The 24,976-nt window shown below is 37.0% G+C and overlaps 1 long non-coding RNA gene across 1 annotated transcript; it reads right to left on the reverse strand.

The window, feature by feature from the left end:
* Window positions 1-23,004: 23,004 nt before the first annotated feature.
* On the reverse strand, window positions 23,005-24,511 carry LOC131994202 (uncharacterized). The gene is made up of 3 exons (XR_009396528.1): window positions 24,433-24,511; window positions 23,265-23,382; window positions 23,005-23,192 (listed from the first exon to the last, which is right to left on the reverse strand). It is a non-coding gene; the product is annotated as an uncharacterized LOC131994202 (long non-coding RNA).
* Window positions 24,512-24,976: the final 465 nt, after the last annotated feature.

Here is a 24,976-nt window from a genome sequence, read left to right on the forward strand (position 1 = left end):
GCATGCGTCTAGAATAGAACATCCATGGTCTAGAATAGAACATCTGTTTTTAAATACAATTCCATATAGTCATGTAATGTACCACAATTAAATGTTTGCCATACTTCTTTAGCATGAGTATAATCTTCGCTGCTACATTTTTTGTTATATAATTTACTAAAGAAAGCCTTAATGGGAGGAAGATGTGTTTCTGCTTATGTATCAAACGATGTCAGGTATTCGTAGCAAAATATGCCCTTTTTCCTCATTAAATTAAATTTCTAACGCTTCCTAACTGACTTCATAGTACCTCCAGCCAAATTATTTGGTAAAGAATCTAAACTCGCCGCCATAAGCCTGAGAGAGTCTAAAAATCTATATTTTAAAATCTTTCTTTCTTCTAAAATCTTTCAGCAGTACTGCTGCTGTACTACCAGGAATATTTTTAAGGCGATCTTTCACAATAAGTGGCAATCATAAGCCGAAAATTGTGAAAGAAAATGAGTATAAATGTTGCTACAGTGAGCTCTAAATAACATTTATTATGGGCAGGTCCTCTATATTTTCCAGTGATGTGACAGCAATAACGAACACTATCACTACCTAATGATTTCTTACATACATGACAGTTTTGAGCGTCATAGGGATATTTAGAGTTAAATAATTTTCGTAAATAAATAATTAAACCTACAATCCTGATCGATGCTTTTAACAAAAACCTCTTCATCATCTTCTCCCGTGCAAATCTTAAATTTATTTAACCTATCATCAACATTACATTTAATATTGATATCCACAGGATACGATGATGTTCTCGTTGGGTTTCCAGGCTTTGGTGTTGTTAAGGCTGCAACCATATACCACTCAAAGCAATATTCATCGTTTTTAAGAATATTGCAGCAAGCGCGTTTAACTGATATTTTTTTTTTGCGTTTTATCTGTTGGCAGCTTCTTAAAACTGTACATTTATTTATATTAATGTGTAGTTGTTCAATATTTACAAAAGCCCATCCACAATATCTATCCCGAAACCCTCATATTTTAGTTTTAATTTCCTCTATATGGCTGCTAACCATAATTTCAATAGAGTCGCTTCTTTTTATTTGTGACATTTTGGAGGTGTGATGCATAACAGTTTTTTCCATTCATCACTGGAAAACTTGGTATGAAAATTAATAGTTGGAAACTAAATTTCACGCAAAAATGCTCTGCTGAACTTTCAATAATCAGATTTATTGTGCAATCCATACCTCCGGAAAGTAATTCGTTAATACTGAGAGTTTCATCAATGGTTGAATTTCATAGTTGGCCAACCGAGGTCTGGCCTGTTTAATGAATTTAGCTCTTATCGCAATGCTGTTTCGTTTATGGGCCTTGGTTTTCAAGTGGGTATACCACTTTCTAGCGGGTACTCCAATATTGCAGAATTTACAAACTTTTTCTTGAGCAGCTCTAGACGTTAATGGCATATTTTCATTCAAATCATATTGTTAGGTCTGTGGTTGAATCTGTTGATGATATCCTAGAAATTTTTGTTCCTGTTGTTGTAGAGCCGCTCTCGAAGTTGATGGTATATTTTCATTGCAAACATGTTGTTGGATCTGTGCTTGTTGTTGTTCTTGTCGTTGACTATCTTATTGCAGGTTATTTAGAATATGATCTAATTCATTCAAGAAGTAATCCATTTCATCTTGATACAGGTCATTTTCGAGTTGCTCGCTTCGAGCAGTATTTTGTCTGTGACTTTGTATTTGTTCCACTTGTTGATAAAGTTGTTAATAAAAATGAACTTGTTGTTGATGATGTTGTTGTTGAGAATCTCTCGAAGTTGATAACATATTAAAATAATGATGTTTAGCCTGTGCTTGCAACAGTTAATGATCCAGCAGAACTTGTTGTCGTTGTTTTTCTTGGATTTTTACCTCACTATCTTTTGTTTGAATTTTCCACCAACATTTTTCTCTTTATTGTGCGCAACTAGCATATGAAAATCAAGCGCATGCCTGTTTAGTTGCACAATGCCACATAGACTACTATGTGCTTCTTTAATGTGGATATTTATATTCTAAATATAAACTTAATTTTCGTGCCAAATTTCACAATTGTATAAAGCCATATGTGTTTTGTTTGAGATTTTATTGAAATTATAATAGTTTTCTTTTGCTTTGCTTTATTTGTCACTGCACCGAATGCTTGTCTAGTTGACTTAATTTTTTTGGGCATTTAAATAAATAAAATTTGCCAAAATTCAAAAATGTTTTAACCATGGCACTTTGGCAGAATAAACTTCAATTGGAATCTCTTTTTTAAATTATTATGCTTTGGAGGGATAACATATTCTATTCAAAAATTTTAAGAAAGGCACTTCGGCGGAATAAAAATAAAATCTTTATTTATTTGATGGCGAGTTAGATAAAACTGAGATTGATATTTCAATGTTTTCGGTTACATTTCAAAATTGGAATCTATTCCTGATACATTTCTAATAGATAGGTGTTCTTCAAATTTTTAAACCTTTCATTTGTTTTTCCCAAGTTACAACTCAGTATCATTCAAACACCATATTATAAGTATCTTAAGATACATTTCAACACGATTATTTTATTAGTCAAATATAAATGTATTTACCTAAACACACCCAAATACACCCAAAAATAACATGCAATCAGGATCAACGACACTTTAATTTTTATGACTGCTCAATTAAATCTCTTAGTGAAAAAAAAACCAAAATCAACCCCAAATAAAGAAGCCACGAAAAATACATAATTTATTAAATTTTGGTTCTTTGTATTATTATATATTAATTTCTGTTTATTTCTATATGTTTTTCGTGTATAAATATTGATACTTATATAGTAATTTGATAAAAACATTTCTAGTATACTTTAAATAGCTATATCCATTTCTATATTCCAGTCCGCTTCAACTTTTCGCGAATCCTGGTTCAAGACGTTATTTTGTCCTCTTTCGTTTTTCGCAACATATCGTCTTCGACCTGTCCAGGTACAAGATGGCTTTTTGGAAAATATCTTAATGGAAATATTTCCCGGGTAGGGTTTGCATCATCTTTCTCGTCATCAGTCTCAGGAATGCATTACTCGTCGTCACTAAAGATTTCTTGACTTTGGATTTCGTTTTCTTATAGTGACGCCTCGTTTTGTTCCATCACTTTTTGGGACAAATCCAAAAATACTTCCTTCTCTCTCCTGGTAAGATATATTTTCGTTAAGTTGAAACGGAATACCTACAGCTTCAGTAATTGATTTATCAGAATTATTGCTCTCATTGTGTTGGAAATTTTGGTTTGTCATCTTATTCTTTCGTGCTTTTATTAGAAAAAACACAGCAAATATTCCTTACTACCTTATCGCAGTTTACAACACACTGAAACCTTTATAGACACCTAGTTTTATAGTGAAAGTTTCGGTGAATAAGCTTCAGTATTTTGATGAAATTTTTTCATTTGAGCTCATTTTTGCCCTCAATTTTGTTCTATTTCAAAAGGTTATTGTTTATGTCAGTCAATTGGTTTTAAATAAATTTTTCCTCTCTAAAACTTTACGCAAATTGAGAATATTAGGCAACTATAACTGTTCAATATTTCAAAAATAAATGTTGAGCAATATTTACGAGTAGCCATCTACATTATGCTAAAATGATGATGCTAATTTCTTCTTCGAACTTAATTATATCGATCGAAAATCCGTTTTTAAGGGACAAGATGTCCTCTTCGGTTATTTGTTGAGCCGGTCATTTGAATAAATCCTTCTTTCTTGCTATCAGACAATTGGGCACGGATATCACAACCATTGGCTGACGCGTTTCTAGGCTGGTGACCCTCATCAGTGTCTAGTGTATCACATCCGACCGTCTGAGTGGCCCACAGTTTCATGGGATGCTAATTGTCCTATATAAAGGCTTGTACTGGTTTTTTTTTTTTGGGGGGGGGGAAACTTTCCCTAAATCATTCTTTCAGTGGTTTATTGTACGTAAGATAAAGACTTGTTACGCAGCGACACTGGTTGTGCTCTTTTTGGGCGTCGTGAGTACCAACTTAAAGCTTAGATTTTAGCATTAATGCTTATATGAAATCTACGCACGTGAACATATTAACCACCAGTCACATGTGAGTCAGTTTTCTGAGCAACATCTTCCCAAACAATTCCAATTCTCATCTTCACACCGACCTTAGGCAGGCTGCTACATTATCTTATTATTTTCAACTTTATCGTGACTAGCATCGCTTTATTGTCTTTGAAACGACAAAAATTGCATCCAACTATTGTCGTATATGCCATCATGTTCTTGTAACTCCTAAAGTTTCGCTAATTTGTTGGAGATAATTAAAAGGTAGTGGAACTAAAAATCAGAAACACGAAGAAATTTTTACATTTTTGCAAGTGTAAACTTTTTTCTTTCTTTACCCACCAATTGATGTCAAATGACCTAGCCGCAAAAGGAAGTGTAATATTAAATTTGCTCTCGTAGATAAAAGTCTGCTCACTAATATTATTTTAACACATTTCTTTACTTAAGGTGGGTATAATGTTAGTGTTTCACAATGAAAAATATTTTCTTTACGATTACTTTTTGTAGATAATAGATTTTGAAGCAAAAAAAACTTTGATTTCATTCATTAGGGCATTCCCATTATTTATGATAACATTTTAATAAAAGTGTTATGTTACCGGCGATATTTTTGTAGTTTTTCAAAAGAGTATAAGTGACCCCACGGTTCAGTTAAAATTAACTGAATTTCAATAAAATTGATCTAAATGATATCGCTAAAGACATTTTTATTCGATTTTAGTTGATGTTCTTGTTAAAAATATCGAACTCATATGAACTTCTGGCTAGTTCAAAGATTACTTGGCCAAATTAATTTTTTTTTTTTTTCATTCTTTACATATGGACGACAATCATATATGACAATATTAACTCATATGAAATAAATTGTTGGATCAAAATATTTGAAATGTTTATTACTAGTAAATTTAAATTTACAAATATTTTGCAAAAATGGTTCTCTGGTTGATATAAATTGAACTAAATTACAAGAAATAATGCGTTATTTTGAGCATATGACAAACCATCGCATAAGAAATTTTTGACTCATTTGAAAGTAATTGTTAGAATAAAATTTTTATTGTAAATGAATGTTAATAAGCATATTCTTATTTTCAGCTATCAATATATTTGTATATTGGCATTCAAATATACAATACTTAATATGTAGTTTACTATTCAATTATGTAGTTTGCTATCTTATTGGATTTGGTCAAATGTTGCAAGTGTAAAAGGTTACAACCGCCACCGCCAAATTATGGAATCCCATAGATTCGCTGCTTCTCACAGTATCAATTTAGATTTAGATTTTTCAGGTCCACACTATTTTCTAGATGCGAATTTTTTCTTTCTATTAATTTTCAGTTTACCGACAAAATTGGTGTATGTTCGACTATTAATAACAATTGAAAATCCATTGGCCAAGCATCACTATAAATATCATTTACCACTTCCATTTTAATTTTTTTTGAAAACACAGTTAAATAAAAAGAAATAAAATTGCTGCAAATACTACTATGTCAATGAACTGAGAAATAGTGATTATTATTATATCTAGTTTCTTCAAACTCTGTTCATGGGTAAAAGATGTGAAGAAACTCATCATTTAAGAAATTGAACGCAAAATTTAATATACAAATATCCCGTTTACTGTTATTAATTCGAATTAAAAAAGTATCTAAATTTTTTAACTATTCACTTGTTCTTACAATAGAAACATTTACGTCTGTTCATTTCAGCGATAGGAACTCAAATAATTTTTTTTTTTTTGAGTTGCAGCAAAGTAATAATTTTCGTAATAGGTCATTTTTTTATTTATTTATTTTGTTTTTATATAATTCGAACTTTTTAAATCGATTTTTTAACATATTTTTTCACTTAATTTCACGATAAATAAATGTTACCACTTAGGAATACTATTTGAATTTGAGTAGTTCGCTGAATGTCCTACTCTTTATAATGGTATCCTCAATACTTTCGGTATAGCGATAATAGGACAAGGAGTGCACCATGCTTATCCCCCAATCCTGAACCGCATCGATTAGATTTTCTGTACATATTGTCTAAATTTAAAGTTCCTCCGTAATACATTCAACAAAGGTAGCGGTGTTACCTACATTAAGTGCTAACAGGTCGTTTGTATTCAAGAACTCTGCCAGAGCTTGACCCGCTTATTAATATTGGTACTACCCCACGAAATGTGGTGACAGTTCGCATCACACCCTACTAGTGCCTCATTTCCTGTTTCTGTATCCTTCCTCACCAGCCGTTGCATCTCCGACGTGGGTGGCGGTGTCGGAGAGTCGAAAGGCAAATAAAGTGATGCCAGGTATGCTCCACCGTCTCTCTGCCTCATCACTAGCTGTGTTTCATTTTACTACTATATGGTGCAGTGCAATGAAATATGTATGTAAATGACATATATCAGAACAACAAAGTTCTGGATAAATTACCAGTAAAGGCTCGTGCAAAACGTCTTTTGTCACGATAGCCATGATATATTTTTCGCAAAAAAGTGTAGCCACCAGCAGTGAGTGGTACAATAAAATGAAAACCAATTATTTATAAAATTTTAAAATTGGTTTTTTGTTTTTTTTTGCCCTTCAAGTCTGGTCTATCCATTACTAAAATAAATCACAGCAACTGTTGCATTGCATTGACAACTCTGGGGTAAATATTTAATTCAAATTTGTATGACAAATAACGGATGTACTCGGCCGAGTACCAACATAAATTTTGGCATTGCTGATTTTCTCCATCAGAGTGTGTGAAGATCATTACATTTACTTGCAATACTAATTTTCTCTAATTAGCCATTGCATTTCCGTGGTCACTAAGCCATAAAATTCCGTGCAACCTCCGATTTTCACCCGTTTATCAGTGTACTTTTGTGGTCACTGCATCATAAAGATCCGAAAAGTTCTGTAAAACGATCGCAGGCCAACAGTGTACTTTCGTGGTCACTCCACCGTAAACCCGCGGGACTAGTTATCCACCAACAGTGTATTTTCGTGGTCACTGCGCCATGTTGCCGCCTTTGTGCCTTCTCCAAAAATTTTACTTTCGTGGTAACTGCACCGTTTGTACCCTGTCACAGTGTACTTTCGAACTCAATGCAAAATAGTTCCACCGTTGTGGATTCGTTTAAATGTAATTTCGTGGTCACTGCACCGTAAAACCTATGGAAAACCTTATTTTCGGCGTTGTGCCATTGTTAACAGTGTACTTTCGTGGTCACTGCACCACTGTGTCTTTGCAAAATAATGCACTTTCGTGGTAACTGCACCATAAAAGCAAAGGAAACCATATTTTCGACGTTGTGCTATTGCTAAGTGTGGACTTTCGTGTTCACTGCACCATAGAGCTTCGTATAACCCTCGACACTTGAACCCCGTCAACAGTTTAACTTCGAGGTCACTGCACCATATTTCCGCTGTTGTGCCTTCGCAAAGCAGCGTACTTTCGTCATCACTTCATCGTAAAAGCTATTGTACTTAAAACCTTATTTTCGCCGTCGTGCCATCATAAAAAGTGAACTTTCGTGTTCACTGGACCGTAGGACTTCCAATAATCCCCGCCGCTTATTCCTTGTCAACTGCACTTTTGAGGTCGCTGCACCCTATTGTCGGCAATTTCAATTAACAAGATAGTGTACTTTTGTGGTCACTGCACCGTATAAACTTTGTATAACCCCCGCAGAGTGTACCCCAGCCCGAATGTTCTTACGTGGTCATCGTGTCGCATTAACGCCTAGTTTTCCCTTTCCAAAACAGTGTACTTCCGTGGTCACTGCACCGCAACAACCCGAGACATCTGTCGTACTTTCACATCCGACGACCGAAGTAACCTGACCTCGATTGCCTCGCTGGATAACTCTGACGTTCCCCACCACGCTATCCCTTTGCTTGAGAGTGCTGCTCCAGGCCTCTATGGCCACCAAGACATTGCCTGATAAGCCCAGCCCTTGGGTGAAGGGGAAACAACTGTACCAGGTCTTCCACTTCGTCATCGTTTAACGCTTAGCAAACGACTTGCTAATCTGACCCGAACAACAACCCCGAGGGTGCAGTTCCCGGCCTCCATTGCTTGACCCACCGCAGCCAAAAGCTCCAGACGACTAGCCAATTTCCAGCCGCGGACTGAGTATCGTTGTTTGAGGAAGTACCGTCCTAGGTTTTCACCCACATTGCACAGCTGTTTGTGCATTCCATTTCGAAGGTTGGAGTACCGTTCCAGGTCTCCACCTACATCACCCAGCCACTGCCCACACTTTGGCCCGTTTTCCCGAGTGGCGTTCCAGGCCTCGCCGCAAGTTTTTTCCCTAAGATACCAACCTTTCTGTAGCCTACATTCAAATAAACAGATGGTGAAAACTGAAATAAACTCCGTGTTCTCTACTCTAGTCTTTGCAAATATAAATTTTCTGTATAGGACTCTTCCCAAGCGAGTTATACCCTAGCACACGAGGGGAAAACATGTCGTTACTGAGGGTGCGATGGTCTCATCGTCGACTACAGTTTGGTAGGCTGCATTGAGTTTCCTGTCACTGCGCTGCCTTATGTCCCAATATAAGGATCTTTGCCTATCCTAGTCTTCCGAATCCTGAGTAAATGGGCTTCTTGGGAACAGGTAATGGTCTTATCGGTACCCAGTTCGTTAGGCTTCATTGAGTTGAGTTACTGCTCTGCGTAGTGTTTCAATATTAGGATCTTCGACCATCCTAGTCTTCCGAATCTTGAAGTCGGTGATGGTTTCATCGTCGAATCCATGTACGTTAGGCTGTACTGAGTCTCTTGTCCCTGCACTGCCTGAAGTTCAATATTAGTATATTTGCTTATCCTAGTCCTCCCAATATTGAGAGAGTCGGTGATGCTTTCATCATTGCCCCCTGTATTGATTCACCTGGCACTGCACGTCCTGATGTCTCAATATGAGGATATTTGCCCATCCTTGTCCTCCCAAGCATTGGTTTGCTTGCTTCAGACTCGCAAATTTGTTGCCCCATCCCTTGATGAAGACAGTCGCCTTGGTGAGCAGAACGATGTCCATCTTTCTCACCAGGTCGAGCTTTGTGCCTTCCCAGGAAGTGTGAATACATCCGAGGAGCTTTTTGACAGTATGAATACATTGTGATGACATAAAGCGCAGCATAAAGATGTCCCCTCTATACTTACAGCTCACCATTTATATGGGCGGACCCTCTTTAGAGTTCCACACATGCCCGCTAGTTAACCAGATCCTACACTTGGGACCGATGATCTGGTGGAGATTTTTTTATGTCAAAAAAGTTTTTTTTACAGCTAAAGATGCTTTGCTTTGTGCATCTACCATTTGGCAGAGTTTTGAGGGAGTAAGAGTACAGAGACATGCGAGTAAGAGTACAGAGTACAGAGACATGCGTTCTCAACTGCATTGAGAATTGAGAAAAATGACCTCATTTAAAAGGAAAAAAATTCTAATAAGATTGAAATTCATATAGCGCAAAAGACATTTTTATTCGATTTTAGTTTATGTTGTTGTCAAAAATAGCGAAATCATATCAACTTCTGGTTAGTTTAACGATATTTTGAGCAAATAATTTTTTTCTTCTTTCTGTACATATGGTAAACTATCGTGTATGACTATTTTAACTAGTTTGAAATTAGTTGTTGGAATAAAATGTTTGAAATTTTTACTATATATAAATTAGAATGCACAAAAATTAGGCAAAATCTGGCTTTCTATTTGGACTACTTTAACTGAATTATAAGAAATAACTCGTTATTCCGAGCATATGACAACAATCGCGTAAATTAAATTTTAACTCATTTGAAAATAATTGTTGGAATGAACTTTTTAAACTTTTACTGTAAATAAATGTTAACAATCATACTACAGAACCTTAATTTCAGCCATCGCTTTATTTGTATATTGGAATTCAAATATATAATGCTTAATATGGTGTTTGTTAATTCGATTTAGATAATTTTTGCCATTTGTAGATAAGTCATAAAGGGTTATAACCGTAACCACCAAATTAAGATGGGTATAGATTCGCTGTTTCTTACAGTATCAAGTTGATTTAAATTTTTCAAGTCCACACTATTTTCAAGATGTAAAATTTTATTTTTAATATTAATTTTCGGTCTAATACATACTTGCCGACAAAATAGGTGTTTGTTTGTGAATGATATGACTCCTGTTTGTTAATGATATGACTCCAGCGACACCTGCTGGTTATGTTTGGCCCACATCAGAGATAGAGAGACAACCAGCTGACATCAATCTGTCATTGTGGCTGCTCCCATATGTTTTGTTGGTGCCGGCTGGAAGACTAACTTCATGATGACTATAGCCCTCGAAATGAAGCTTCCTTTTTGAATTTGGACAGCAAGCCTGCCGGAGGAGGAGTGAAACCCCGAAGAAAATAAATAAAAGACAAAGAAAACCGCAGTGAAACCGTATTCGTTTTATTTAATAGTTATGCTCTTGTGTACATAGCAAACAAAAGGTCAAATTTGTAGGGTCGCTTGTAGCTATTTTTCTACTTTGCGATTTTTTTTCTTTTTTGTTTTATGAATAAATAATATAGAATGTAAATTGGTTAAATAGAAAAAATAAATATTGGCGTGGGATTCGAACCCGTGCGTTTTGGTTGCTGGTGTTGGGTCTTGACCACTAGGCTACCATTGGCGGCAGGACGATATGATTTTCTTTGGATGGGTTTCGCTGCATATGTATTTGTATTGCCTAGTGGCAATGCACTGGTTTGCAAAACTGTTTTTTGCAACTTTTCTACCTGCTTTGGGTTTCAAATCAGATTTGCATTAGTATTGGTGGTATTTTTCCGTGGAAATTTTCGAAATAGCTGCAATTTTCCAAATTTCTGGAAAATTTGCGTGCCCTTCGCAACCCTTCCAATCCTTTTTTCCTCTATAAATAGTTGCAGCGACGCCAAGGTCTTTCTATTGTTTGTTTCACGCACACCTGGATCTTGGACGTCGCAGCTGCAAACCTTTTTGTCTTGGCTTGGACTTTTGTTCATGTAAGTATAGGAGCTTTTTGTTTTGTTAATCCTTGCATTTCCTAGAAGGACATTTTTTTCTTAGGGCGACATAAACATTGGTTGAAGCCATAATTTTCTTGGATTCCTTTGACAAGGATTTGGATCCTCTCGCGTAAATAATCCTGTTTTTTTTTCTGCAAGAATTGCCGATTTTTCCCCTTTTTCTGTGGCTCCGAGCTCATCTTTGCATTTTGTTTTTACACAATTGTTGTGTATGCAGAATCTCTGCGTAAGAGAGGTTGTTTAGCCGAGAAATTAGAGAAACGACCGTGTTGATTGGTGTCTTGAACAGAACTCCTCTTTATTTCTTACAAAAACTATCTTAACACCTAATACATACTTAAACTTCTGTAAACTGTACAATCTTAAATATCTAAGGACAACAAATACAACACACATTGATCCTATTTCCATCCACAGGATATTTACATAGTGAACTAGCTACCTGCCTTAGTTGAAACACATGTACTCTTAATGATTAGAAAATCACTTACTGATAAACGATACACTTAATGATAAACAATACAAATGCTTACTTCTACATAAGTGTTCCAACATGTGCTCATTTTATGATCTAAGGTTTTATCATAGAAATTCCCTATCTCTGGGTATATATACTATGCACACATGTCTGTTATTTGTTGGCCTATCCTCAACCAAACATACTGAACTGTACATTCTCCCCGCCTTAAAAGATCCTAGTCTTTTTATGAGTATTATATCTATTGAACATTGAATTGTTACATACAGAAAAATTACTTATAATTACAGTCTAAGTTGAATAAAGTTGAGCAAAGTAATATATGTCTGTACATTTATATAGCAATTATTTTGTTTTATCTTAAACGAGGTAGTACAATGGATGCTGGCAGGTATCTTGATGACATGTTGCATACCTTCTTCAAAATCCATATCACGGCAATAATGATGACAATGATGATAATGCATGTAGTAACGCTGAAGCCATAATGTGCCAGATGATGAATATTTAAATGCGTGGGCCAGCCAAGAATTGAAGTTGCCTTAGGGATGTCTGAGAGTTTATAAATTGCAATCTCGTTATCCAACTTCAAATGTGACAATGGAGGTAAAAATGACGTCAAATTGATGTTTGGAATCATAAAATCAGCATCGCTGCTGTACCTGTCGTACGCCCATAAAGTGGTCTCTTCAGTTTCGAGATGACAATTTGGCTGTAGTTTTATCAGCCCTTGACCTTCTATAATAACAGCATGCCTTTTGTTGTCGCAAACAGCTTCAGCTCCCATTTGTGTCGAAATCGAAAATATCCAAGTATTTGGAGCTTGAACTTGTTTCCAATAATTTGCCCAAGCCTTGATCTCAACCTTGCAACTAGTTGGTACTCGTCTAGTCTTCAGAAACAATTGCACCTCGCAACTTTGCGTATTTCGTGTGTTGTATAAGGGATGAGTTTGAGGACAGATCATCATATCCTCAGTCTTCTGACAATGTGCCCAATTCTCTTCGCTGATGTAATAAAACATTGTTTTCCTCTCGTCAATTAACATATAACTGTTACTAGGTTGTATTCGTACAGATAAACCATCATGCATCTCCGGATATGCATGAATTGCATATGAAGTAAACAAATCAGCATTAATTAGCGGTAATCGTACGTTGAACAGAATAAACCCAATTGTTGTTCTTGTTGTAACATGTGCCAGTTTTGAAAGCTCCATTGGCCTCTCAGTAGGCAATCGCAACCTCTTGTTGACTGTGGACCTTATCCGCAGAATTTCGTCCTTCAATTTCTTAACAGAAATTAATTCATGCAGTAAGCTTCCTTTCGTGTTCGTCATCACAGTGATTAAATTCTTCTGAATTTCTCCAAACGCTTCTAATGTTGCTAATAGGCTTGTTGCTTTCCTCACAATAGCTTCTCGGTCGGCTAGATTATTCACCCGTGCATTCAAGGAATCGAAAGAGCCTTTGAACTTCTGGATGTTGTCGAATATTACCTCATTTTGCTTTTTAATGACTTCAGAGGTAATGTCTTGAATAGAAGTATAATTCCTCTCCAAACTCAATAGATACTCTTGATTTTCCGCAGCATTCCGTATCTTCTCAGAAAGAACTTCAGCGTGTTCTTCGTCCATCAATCCAAACAGTGAATGAAAAATACCTCCAACAAACGCAAGTGCCGCTCGTTTCGACCTTCTATCAGGCATTGATGACATTATAAGCTCGTTCCTATTTTGCACTTGATGATATGCTTCTTCCAGCTCGTTCCGCAGAAAGACTTGCTGCTTTTCCAACACCTTATCCACAAAAACTCCATAATCCGACATCGCATTATTTATAGTTGTCATTGAAGCTGCATATTTTGATATGTTGATATGCACCACAATATCCCACGATGATTTCGTTAGCCCCACTGTACTAACCTCTTCGAAGAATATGCTAGATTTCTCCGTGAATTTAATAATATCAATTTTAGCTCTAATTGGGCTTATTAGACACAATAAATTTATAATACAAACTATGAAATTCTTATTTTTTATCCTCTCTCTTCTTAAGGTCGGTGAGACCGAACCTTTTCGTTTGCATATAGTCGGCTTTTTGTTTTCATTGTAAGCTGCATTCAATATCGTAGCTTCATCTTCTCCGACTATTTCCTCATTGTTCTCAGTGGGAAAAGGACAAACATTTTGGATCGATCTTTTTGTTTCTCCCGTGCTGGTCCTTACGTCCACCATTCTACACAACCCATCCGAACCTATGATCGTTCGGATGACCCTGCCCCGCCTCCAGCTCAGAGGTGGCAGATTATCCTCTTTCAAAAGAACCAAAGTACCCGGTTGCATATTCGATTGAGGTTTATTCCACTTGTACCTCTTATTTAATTCGGACAGATATTCCATCGACCAACGTTCCCAAAACGCATTTGCATTTTCTTGTACTGCCCTCCAATGGTCTCGCAGCCCTTTATAGCATTTGTTCTCCGACGAATCAACTATTGTCGTAAAGGCCTCTCCTATTAGAAAATGCCCCGGAGTCAATACACTATTGTCATTTGGATCTTCAGACAATGGTGTTAACGGCCTGGAATTTAAAACGGCCTCAATTTGAGCGATTAATGTACATAACTCTTCGTATGTCATTATTCCCTCTACCGCCTTATGAAAATGCTTCTTCACTGATTTCACGCATGCCTCCCATAGTCCTCCAACATGCGGTGATCGTGCAGGAATATTAATCCACTCTATGTCCCGTTGCAGACAAAACTCATCAATCTTCTCCTTATGTTGTTTTTCTGCAAACAATTTGTAGATTTCGTGCAAACTGTTTGAGGCCCCTACAAAGTTAGTCCCATTATCACAATAAATCCTAGTTGGACATCCGCGCCTTGCTACAAACCTTTTTAATGCACCAATAAACGCCGCTGACGTCAAATCTGATGCCACTTCCAAATGCGCTGCTTTCGTGGCAAAACAGACAAAAACGCACACATACGATTTGTCTATTCTCTTTCCTCTAACTTTATGGTGTATTTCTATTGGACCAAGATAATCAATGCCCACATTCAAGAACGGGCGAGTTCTTATAACTCTGTCTCCTGGCAAATTCCCCATCATTTGATGAATTTTCCTTGGCTCTACCCTGAAGCATCTATAACACCTATTTACTATCTTTTTCGCCAATAATCTTCCACGAAGAGGCCAAAATTGCTGTCTTACTATTGCTAACAACCCTTGCGGACCGACATGCAAATGCTCCCTATGTAATTGTTCCACTATCATCTCTGTAACTTTGCATTTGTATGGCAACAACATAGGATGCTTTGCCTCATACAGCAATGCGCTATTTTCCAACCGGCCTCCTACTCTTAAAATTCCCGAACTGTCCAGTATAGGACATAATGTGCGAATATGAGATGCTTCATGTACCTTACCTTTTGCCAGCATCTTCTCCAATTCGGCCGAAAAATATTCCTGTTGAACATCCCGTATTATTAGCCTGAGTGCTTCCTTTCTGTAATGTACAATAGACTTATGACCATTTTTCTTCGCAATATTAACAAATTTCAAGACCATCGCCACTACGTTTTGCAGCACAGAAAACTTGTTTCTGTGATTAATGGTCTTCCACCAAACAATTCCTTCTTGAATAACGAGAATCTTCGCCGCTTTCTTAACATCAGGTACGTCCACAATCTGCTCAAACGTTGTCTCTTTCTCAACCAATTCCTTCAAAAAAACCGGACCTTCAAACCATAGTTCATTTTCCACGATCTGTCGTCCCAACAGCCCTCGAGATAACAAGTCCGCAGGATTTTCTTGAGACTTTACATGCCTCCATTGTGACAATTCTGTCATAGACTGTATAAAAGACACCCTATTTGATACAAATATTTGCAATACTGCCGGATCCAATCTTAGCCAGTTCAAAACAATTGTCGAATCTGTGTAATAATAAACATCAGCAGATCCCACCATTACCTTTAAACTTTCCAGCACCGCCTTCATGAGCTCAACTAATAACACACCAGCACACAATTCCAAACGTGGCAGTGTTATCACCTTTATTGGTGCTACCCTTGACTTCGATGTCGCCAACTTACTACTTACATTGCCCTCGCTATCAATAGTTCGGACGTAGATAGCTGCACCATACGCTTTCATTGACGCATCGCTAAACCCGCATAGTTGAATTTTCATTGGTTTCACACAACATACATGCCTCGGCACCCTTACTTCATTAAGACATATCAAATTCTCCTTTATCCTTACCCATCTTGCACATACATCGTTATCAATCACATCATCCCAATCGACTTTCAATTTCCACAAATCCTGCAGCAGTATTTTTGTCAACACCACAACAGGACCAATCAGCCCCAATGGATCAAACAATCTTGAAATTTCACCCAAAATCGTCCTTTTCGTTACAGTTGTCATTTCTTCACGGTGATAGTTGAAGCTAAATACATCTCTTGATGGGCTCCAACTTATACCTAAAGCCTTTACACAATTAACCAGGCCCGATTCAAGTTTAAATGTTTTTTCCACATCCTTTTCATCGACACTTTCCAATATTAGCTCGTGATTTGCGCACCACTTCCTCAAAGGCATTCCATACCGTTGTAAAATGAGTGCAATGTTGTCTCGAAATGCCTTAACAGACTCAAGACAGTCTCCTCCTGTCATCAAGTCGTCTACATAAAAATCACATCCAATTGCTTCAGACTCCATCGGATATTCATCCTTATTCCACTTGGCAATTGTCTCCAAACATTTTACTGCCAAATATGGAGCTGCCGCAGTGCCATACGTAACCGTCTTGAGGACATATGTTCCAATAGGCTCGTTATCGTTCCAACGCCAAAATATCCGCTGAAACTTTGTATCACAGCCTTCTACCCAAATCTGTCGATACATTTTCTCAATATCAGCAGAGAACACATACCTATGCCTCCTAAATCTGAGCAAAATATTAAATAAATTCTCCTGCACCTTCGGACCTGTGTATAATACGTCATTCAGCGACACATTTGAAGTGGTTTTGCACGACGCATCAAATACCACTCTCAACTTTGTAGTCGAACTTTCCGGGCGTAATACACAATGATGTGGCAAATAATATCCATCCTCCAATCTGGGCACCTCTGTCAACTTTTTCATATGTCCCATGTCTAGATATGTCCGAAGAAACTCGTGGTACTGCGCTTTCAACGATTCTTGTTTCTCAAGCTTTCTCTCGAGAGCAAAAAATCGTCGCCTTGCAATTCCCGCCGAGCTTCCTAATTCACTACATCCCTTTTTCAATGGCAACTTCACTTGAAATTTTCCATCCGCTGCCAATTTAACGCTGTTGTCAAAAATTTCCTCACACTCCTTCTCGTCCACTGTTAACCTCCTCATTTGTGGAACCTCTTCTATCTCCCAAAACCTCCTCAGCACTTCATCACCTTTGTGAATCGTTGCCACAATTTTAGGGCTTGAATCTGAATGGTCCATTATTGCAGGGCCACTTACTACCCATCCTAACAAAGTTTCCTGCACTCTTATCCCACGCTTTTCACTGCGCAATTGACCACTTGCCAAAACATCAAAAAATATTTCCGCCCCTACTAACATATCAACACCCCTTGGAACATTATACTGGGGATCTGCCAGTAACACTTTCTGCGAAAATCTCTCCGTCCTAACCCTCGACTCCGGAACATTTGATAAAATATTCTTTATTACTAACGCATCCACACTAGCGCTATAATCTGACGTTCGCGATCGAAGATTGACTCCTACCTTTTCATCAATCACGGATTTATGACTCGCCAACCCTTCTATTTCCTTTCTGGTGCTTTCACCAGATAACTTCAATTTGTTCCTAAATTCTTTGGTCATAAGACACACTTGTGACCCACTATCCAGCAGGATACGACAGTCTATCCACTGTCCATCTCCATTCTTCACCTGAACAACCGCCGTGGCCAATAATACACATGTATCATCTTTAACAATCTTGTCACTTACCACTGCGCTTTTCTGTCCAGTCTTCGCCCTATGAAGAAGTGAATGATGCTCACCGTTGCAACTTTTGCAATTGAACTTGGTGGTACATAACCTTTTGGTATGACCACTGCCCAAACATCTGGAACAAGCACCACTATCCATTACCCTGTCCCATCTCTCCTTGATTTCAAGGTTCCTAAATCTCGAGCATCTGTAGAGTGGATGCCACGTCAGACAACCAAGAACACATTTGTGTCCTTTAGTCGTCTGCTCCTTAGCATTCGGTATCTCTTCCCCTTGGAAATCACCCTTCCTCTGGGCACCATCCGATACCTTTATTCCCGAAGGATTTACCAACCCTTCTTCATTCCTTTGAATGAATTGTTGGCTTGCCTCCAAGGAATACTGCATCTGATTCAAAAATTCCATGAGACTATCCACTTTTGGAATCTCACGGGATTTTCCTAAGTGCTGCTCAAACTGGATCCTCAAATTCTCATCCAGTTTTCTCTGCAACACATAACACAAGAAAGCTTGATACATCTCTTGTGCATCAAGCTTTAGTGCGTTTAAACCCTGTAAACTTTCGTTTACAACCTCTACAAATCTCCTCACACTTTGTGAGTTAAAAAATACGCCAGGAGCATCCAATATGGACTTAAAATAGAGTGATGTCGTCGCTCTATTATTTGAGTAGTGTTCACTCAACAAATTCCATGCCGTCTCAAAATTCTCATCCCTAACCGGCAATTTCGCAATTTTCCGCGCCGCTTCTCCCTTTATCTTCGACTTCAATACACACATCTTCTGTGTATTGGAGATCGGTTGCTCCATCACCAATTGTTCGAACAACTCCCTAAACGTCTCCCACTCTACAAACTTTCCGGTAAATACAGGAATTTCTATAGAGGGCAACGTAAATGGAAGAGTTGTAGCCTTATTCTCTATTCCAGGAATGTCCGAGTAGGAATCCCTCAAGCCATAGAAAACTTCCGTCAAGTCATCGTCCGGAAACTCTTCCATGTATTGCAAAAATACAGTCTCAGCTAGCCTGTACTTCTCCTTCACCACATCAGCAGAAACCCTTTTACTTTTCAACCCCTCAATCTTGGCCTCTAGCTCGTCCAAGACATATTGGAATTTCCGAATAAGACCAGTGCTCTTCCTTACATCAGCAGGCCGTCCTAGTCGCATTTGGCTGATATGCCCAAATATATCATCCCGCCTTTCCTGGGTCTGTCTAGCACCCACGCCAAATGTGGGCAAGGAGAACGCTCCAGCACCATCTGAGTCTTTCCTGGGTTCCATCATTCGAGTTTGCTCAGATGTGGGACTCAGGGACGCATCTTCTCCAACTTCCACCCCCTTCTGGCCCTTAGAATTGGATGGTTTACCGTCTCCTACCGCTTTCGGAGCGTTTGTCGCAAGCCTATTATCGATTCCCATGCCATCTCTGACCTGATAATATAAAACCTCAAATTTCTTCATCGAATCCCGCACTCCGTCTACGAAATTTCCTGTGAAGTATGCGTCATTTTGCATCGTATGCGACGGCGGCCTGATTTCGTCATCAGTGTTCTCAAACTCTTCGACTAACTGTTTGAAACACGCCCACATCGCCACCAAATCCGATTCTCTTATACCTGCACCCGCCTGACTCAATTTCGTGTACAAGCCAGCAATATTTTGCCCTACAACACCCTGTCGCTCTATTCTGGCGCTAACACTCATCTTATGTTTTCTTCTTTTTCTTTTGAATATTTCTCTTTGAAATATTTTTTTTATTATTATCACTCTTGCTTTTTTTTTACTAAGTACCAACACAAAAAAAAATTTTCACGCTCCAAAACAAAACACTAAGATTTTTTTTTTTTTTTAAGAATTTTTCATTTAAAAGCACTTTCTTTTTTTTCCGCGCGTTCGTAAAACTTGGGGTCACCAAATGTTTAGCCGAGAAATTAGAGAAACGACCGTGTTGATTGGTGTCTTGAACAGAACTCCTCTTTATTTCTTACAAAAACTATCTTAACACCTAATACATACTTAAACTTCTGTAAACTGTACAATCTTAAATATCTAAGGACAACAAATACAACACACATTGATCCTATTTCCATCCACAGGATATTTACATAGTGAACTAGCTACCTGCCTTAGTTGAAACACATGTACTCTTAATGATTAGAAAATCACTTACTGATAAACGATACACTTAATGATAAACAATACAAATGCTTACTTCTACATAAGTGTTCCAACATGTGCTCATTTTATGATCTAAGGTTTTATCATAGAAATTCCCTATCTCTGGGTATATATACTATGCACACATGTCTGTTATTTGTTGGCCTATCCTCAACCAAACATACTGAACTGTACAGAGGTAATTATTTTATTTGCTACTGGCCTTGGTTTTATTTGTCACAATTTTTACATTGGCAAATTGTCCACATTTTTTTTAGGCATTTTTATTGGTTTTGGAAGGCCATAACGACTTTGGAGTACACTACTTTTTGGGTACGGGCAACCCTCATCGGAAACCCGCAACAATTTTCTAGTTGGAACTCTGCTGAAGGCAGCCTAGGCGAAGCAAATTTACCCTACATCAAGTGTGATTAGTGAAAGTGTTTGTGCGCGAAATTTTATAGAGAACAGTCCAAGCGAAATCGTGAAAACCAGAAATTCCATGCTCATAAGACCCAAATTAAAGTTTTATCAGTAAAAATCATTCTTTTAGTTTAAATTAAAGTTAAGTTTAGTTTTTTTGTAAATATGCAGAAATCGGGAATTCGGGAATTTTTTTAAATCGTCGCATGAAAGTAATAAGAGTATTCGAAGTATAATTTAAATCGTGTGGAAATTAACCAAAAATTAAAGAAAAGACATTTTATCAGTTTTCCCAACAACAATTTTATTAAAAAACCCTTAAAACAGCTCTACTGCGGAAATCCAGTGAAGGATCCTTCATCGTGGGACCCGTAAGAATGTAAGTGAGTCATTTCCTTTTCCTTTATCGATTCCCTGCACTACCAACAGTCAAGAAAACCAGGGACACTGGTCTTACCGACCAGATCATAATTTCCCCTAAGTGTCCAAAAGTTGAAAATGGCAATGATGTTGACTATTGGAGTGTAGGTGAATTCAATTTACCAGTGACAGAAATCAAAAGACCTAATTCATCTCTTAGAGTAAATTGTACAAAATTTTAATAAGTGCGGTTTAGCATAGTTGGCTTGTTCCTGGTCTTACCAGTCGGTAGATCTCCGGTTCAAACCCATCTCCGGGTAAATTAATTCAAAGTTTTTTTGTTTGAAAATTATAGACTTTGGTGCTTTAATTAATCATTTACATCCATTAAATGTTATTTCCAGCAATGTTCATAAAAAGACATTAACGGAATAAAAAAAAAAGACCCAAATAAAATATTAATTTAAACTATCCTAATTTTATCCCCGTTCGACTTGACAATTAGTCGCTAAAGTTCTTGGTCGTCCGATAGCTCAGTTGGCTAGAGCCTAGGATTTCCAGACGGGAGATCCTCGGTTCAAACCCCGGTACGGTCATTGATCATCTTTAATTTTTTTAAATTTAATTTCTTTGAAATTTTTACTAATACATGTGTTTTCGATAAATTTATGGTGGTGTAAAATTATTATTACACGTGTAAGTTGTTTAGCTGGCCTGTGAAATTAATTATCCGCAACCTTGATCAGTGGTCGTGTAGCTTAAATGGCTAAAGCGCGTCGTTGACAGACGAGAGGTCGTGGGTTCAAGCACAGCTCCGGACATTTAATTTTTTTTTTTTTGTTTTTTTTTTTTATATTATTCTAATTAATTTTGGCTTTTTCCCTTTTATTTTGATTTATTTTAAGTCTTTTGATTTTTGATTACTGATTTTATTTATATTATTGTTGTTGTTTTGAGAAGATAATGTCTAAAGAAGAAAAATGATCCGCGTTTCTATCCGTGGTTTTTATTACAATTTTTTTTTATTCGCGGAAAAGTAACTATATATTTTCTTTGAAAAATTAAAAACAAGAAAGAAAAACGAATTTAATAGAAAATAATTTTAGCTGGAAATGTTGAACTCTATGATGACCTAATTTCAAATCCCATTTTAACTTTTTGTTTATGAATTTTTTCCCCGTTTTGCAAGTAAAATTAGTTTTTTTTCGAATACTGTTATAATCTTTATTACTATTATTTTTATGCATGCTTTTATATACCCATATCTATGATATCCGAACTGGATATATCTTTTTCAGCATTTTTGTTATTATTTTTTGTGTTTTTTTTTTCGCGGTACCGATATCTGCATATGTTAGGTCATTTATAGAAATTTTGTTTATTATTTTGTAAGGAAAGAAAAAAAAAATACTTAATTTTATTGGAATAGTTATGAATTACTAGATTTTATTTGGTTTTCTTTATTCAAGATTTTAATTAGAATTTTAGTTTAGTTTTCAATTTAATGATAATAAAACATTTGGCTATTATGCTAAATATAATGCGATGCTAGATTTTAGGCAAATTTGTTAGTATTTTTTAGTCTGGTTAAATAAACCATTATGAACTTCTAATTTCTTTTGTTTTGATTTCCTAACACGGTGATAGGTTGAGGGTATTAGGGACCATGGTGAATTATAGGTGCGGTACCTTCATGGTCATGGTTGGGAGGGGCACTTCAGATGTAACCAACTAGGCATCTGACTCGCATTGGGAATTTTTTCACAGTTTTTTTTTCCTTCTTCGGTCTTTATCTCCTATCCCTATCCTTGCACGCATTTCTAAAGTAATAGTTATGTTGTGGTTTTCTTGGCTAACTCTGAGCACAGTAGCTTTCTTGAACTCACCCAATTGCCGACGAGCCGGAAGCTGGACATCACATGCGTGCGGCTTCAGTGATGCTCAGAACGAACTTGCCACTAACGAGTTGACTCAGACAGTTGTATGCTACAAATTAAAGATCTTAAAACTCAATAAAAGCCCAATTAAAAACTGAAACTAACACTAACCATAAAGCCGAGTTCGGTAGAGAGATGTTTTGAAAAGTATTAAATGACTGTGTGAAGTTATAAAAAAACTGAAAAGAAAGAATCATTTTAAACCGAAAAAAAAGATTAATGTATTAAAAAAAATTGGTAAAATCGAATGAAAAGTTAGAAGAGACCTGAAAAAAATAAAAGACACTAAAAATCTCAAAAGAAATCTAATGACCAGAAATTGTTAATAAGGGGTTAAAACCCTGTACATAAAAAGAAAATCAAAAAAGAAACCTGAAAAGAAAAAGCAAAGTTAAGAACCCGTAAAGGAAGGAAAAATATTAAAATACCTGTAAAGAAACTAAAATTATTAACCTTAAAAAAAGAAATTTATCTGAAAAAAAAAATAAAACAAAGAGAGTAAATACTTACCAAACATAAACTCCACCTCCACTGTCCCAACGTTGGAGCATCAGCCCGCCAGGCGCTGGTCAGCCGACAACCCCTAAGGTACCCTCTATCAGAAGCGCTCTTTCAGCTTAGGTTGAGCTCACCCTTGGGCCAGGAAGGTTTTGGTAAAAGGTATTTGGGAGCCCCTTCACCATTATAGATATCCAACTTGTTGTAGCGTTGACCAACAACATCCTATAAAAAGAAAGAAAACACAACTTTTATTTAAAGACCGGATGCATGAGGCTACAGCTACATTATAGATACCATTATCAGACGGACGGACAGGAAATAGGGTAGACGACAAGCAGGGTCGGTAACATTTCAAGGCTGGTGCTACAGCTAGACGATACCAACTCCAACATCAAGTCCATCACCAGTAACCCTGAAAGAAGAGGAAGCAAGAATTAATGAGTAGAGATGGGTTACTACCGGTTAAATACCCAACGCTTAGGTATTTATTGGGTAAATACCAAATAAATACCTTTTTTGGGTATTTAAAATTTTGCAGATATCTTGGTTATAAAAAAATTGTTCAAATAATTTTTGATGATTTCGTATTTTTTGTATATAAATCTGATCTCATAAAGTCGGATTTTAGTTGTATATAGACCATCTCCAGACTTAAAGTCTTGAGGCAATAAATTGGTAATTTTTCATCCGATTTCGATGAAATTTGGCACAGTGAGTTCTGGTAGACGCCTATTTATTTCTGTGAAGTGCGATTTAGATCAGACTATAATTGGATATAGCTATTGAAGCCAAAAAGATCCATTTATTACTCAAATTCGATGAAATTTGGAAAGGTATGTTCTGGTAGACTCCTACCCATTCCTGTCAAATGTGGCACAGATCGGACCATACATGGATATAGCTGCCTTATATACCGATCTCCCGATATTGTTTAATAAGCCTATAAAAGGAGCATTTTTCATCCTATTTCAATGAAATTTGGCACAGCGAGTTCCGGTACCCTTCTGCACCTGTTTTTTTAATATCGTCTATATCGAAAAATTTTTTGATATAGCTGCCATATAGACCGATTTCCCAATATAGAGTATTGAGCCCATAAAAAGAGCATTTTTCATCCGATTTGGATGAAATTTGAAACAGTGCGATCGCTCTGTCTCTATTAAAGAGTTGTTGAGCCGAAGACATTTTCTTTTCAAACAACGCTAGGTTGGCACTGAATTTAAAACATGAAATTTTTGAATTAATTTATCTTTAAATTGAATTTTGAATTGTTTTGGTTGATTTTCCGCTTATTGTTGTTTTTTTAAGTTATTTTGAATTTTTATAGTTAGGGTCCAATGCAGGAATGCAATAAAACCGGAGACACTTCAAGTATAATAACGATAAATTCGAACTATCTCCGTCTTGTCATTTAATGAATATGTAAGGCTAAGAAGGTAAGAAAAATGTACTTCAAACTCACCGTTCCAGGACAGACAGCTTTGTTTGGGGTGTCCTCATAGGTAATGACGCAAGAGGGCACCATGGTGAGGTGGGTGGGCGTCCAGAGTAGTAAGTATCAGTGTCCCTCCATCAGCTAGTTGATATTTGTTTTTTGTCGACAGCTTCGGAGGATGTGCGCTAGCAAGAACCGCCCCCCTTTTGACTGAGTCACAGCCGGTGCTCAACCGCCAGCAACCAGAGTCCCTTAGCTCATTTCCTCCCTCCAAGCGAAGCAGGATTCCTTTGGGACCACGACATGTTGTAGTAAGTTTTAACGTATACCGGACTTTGTCAACGAACTGAGAAATAGTGATAATCATTCTTGTTCAAGCAAATGCTTTGAACATGGAATATCACAGTCGTTGATATTCCGCGGATAATAATTATGTCCCTAGAACGTACATGAAGGGCACTTTGGCCATTATCCACAGGACATAGTGTATGTTAAGTACATATGGTTGTCTAAGGGAGGTCTCTGTTATCAGTGCCTTGTGTGTCTTTGTGTTTCATGATCTTCTTTCCTA

The sequence above is a fragment of the Stomoxys calcitrans genome, chromosome 1 (assembly GCF_963082655.1).
Source record: "Stomoxys calcitrans chromosome 1, idStoCalc2.1, whole genome shotgun sequence".
NCBI lineage: Eukaryota > Metazoa > Arthropoda > Insecta > Diptera > Muscidae > Stomoxys > Stomoxys calcitrans.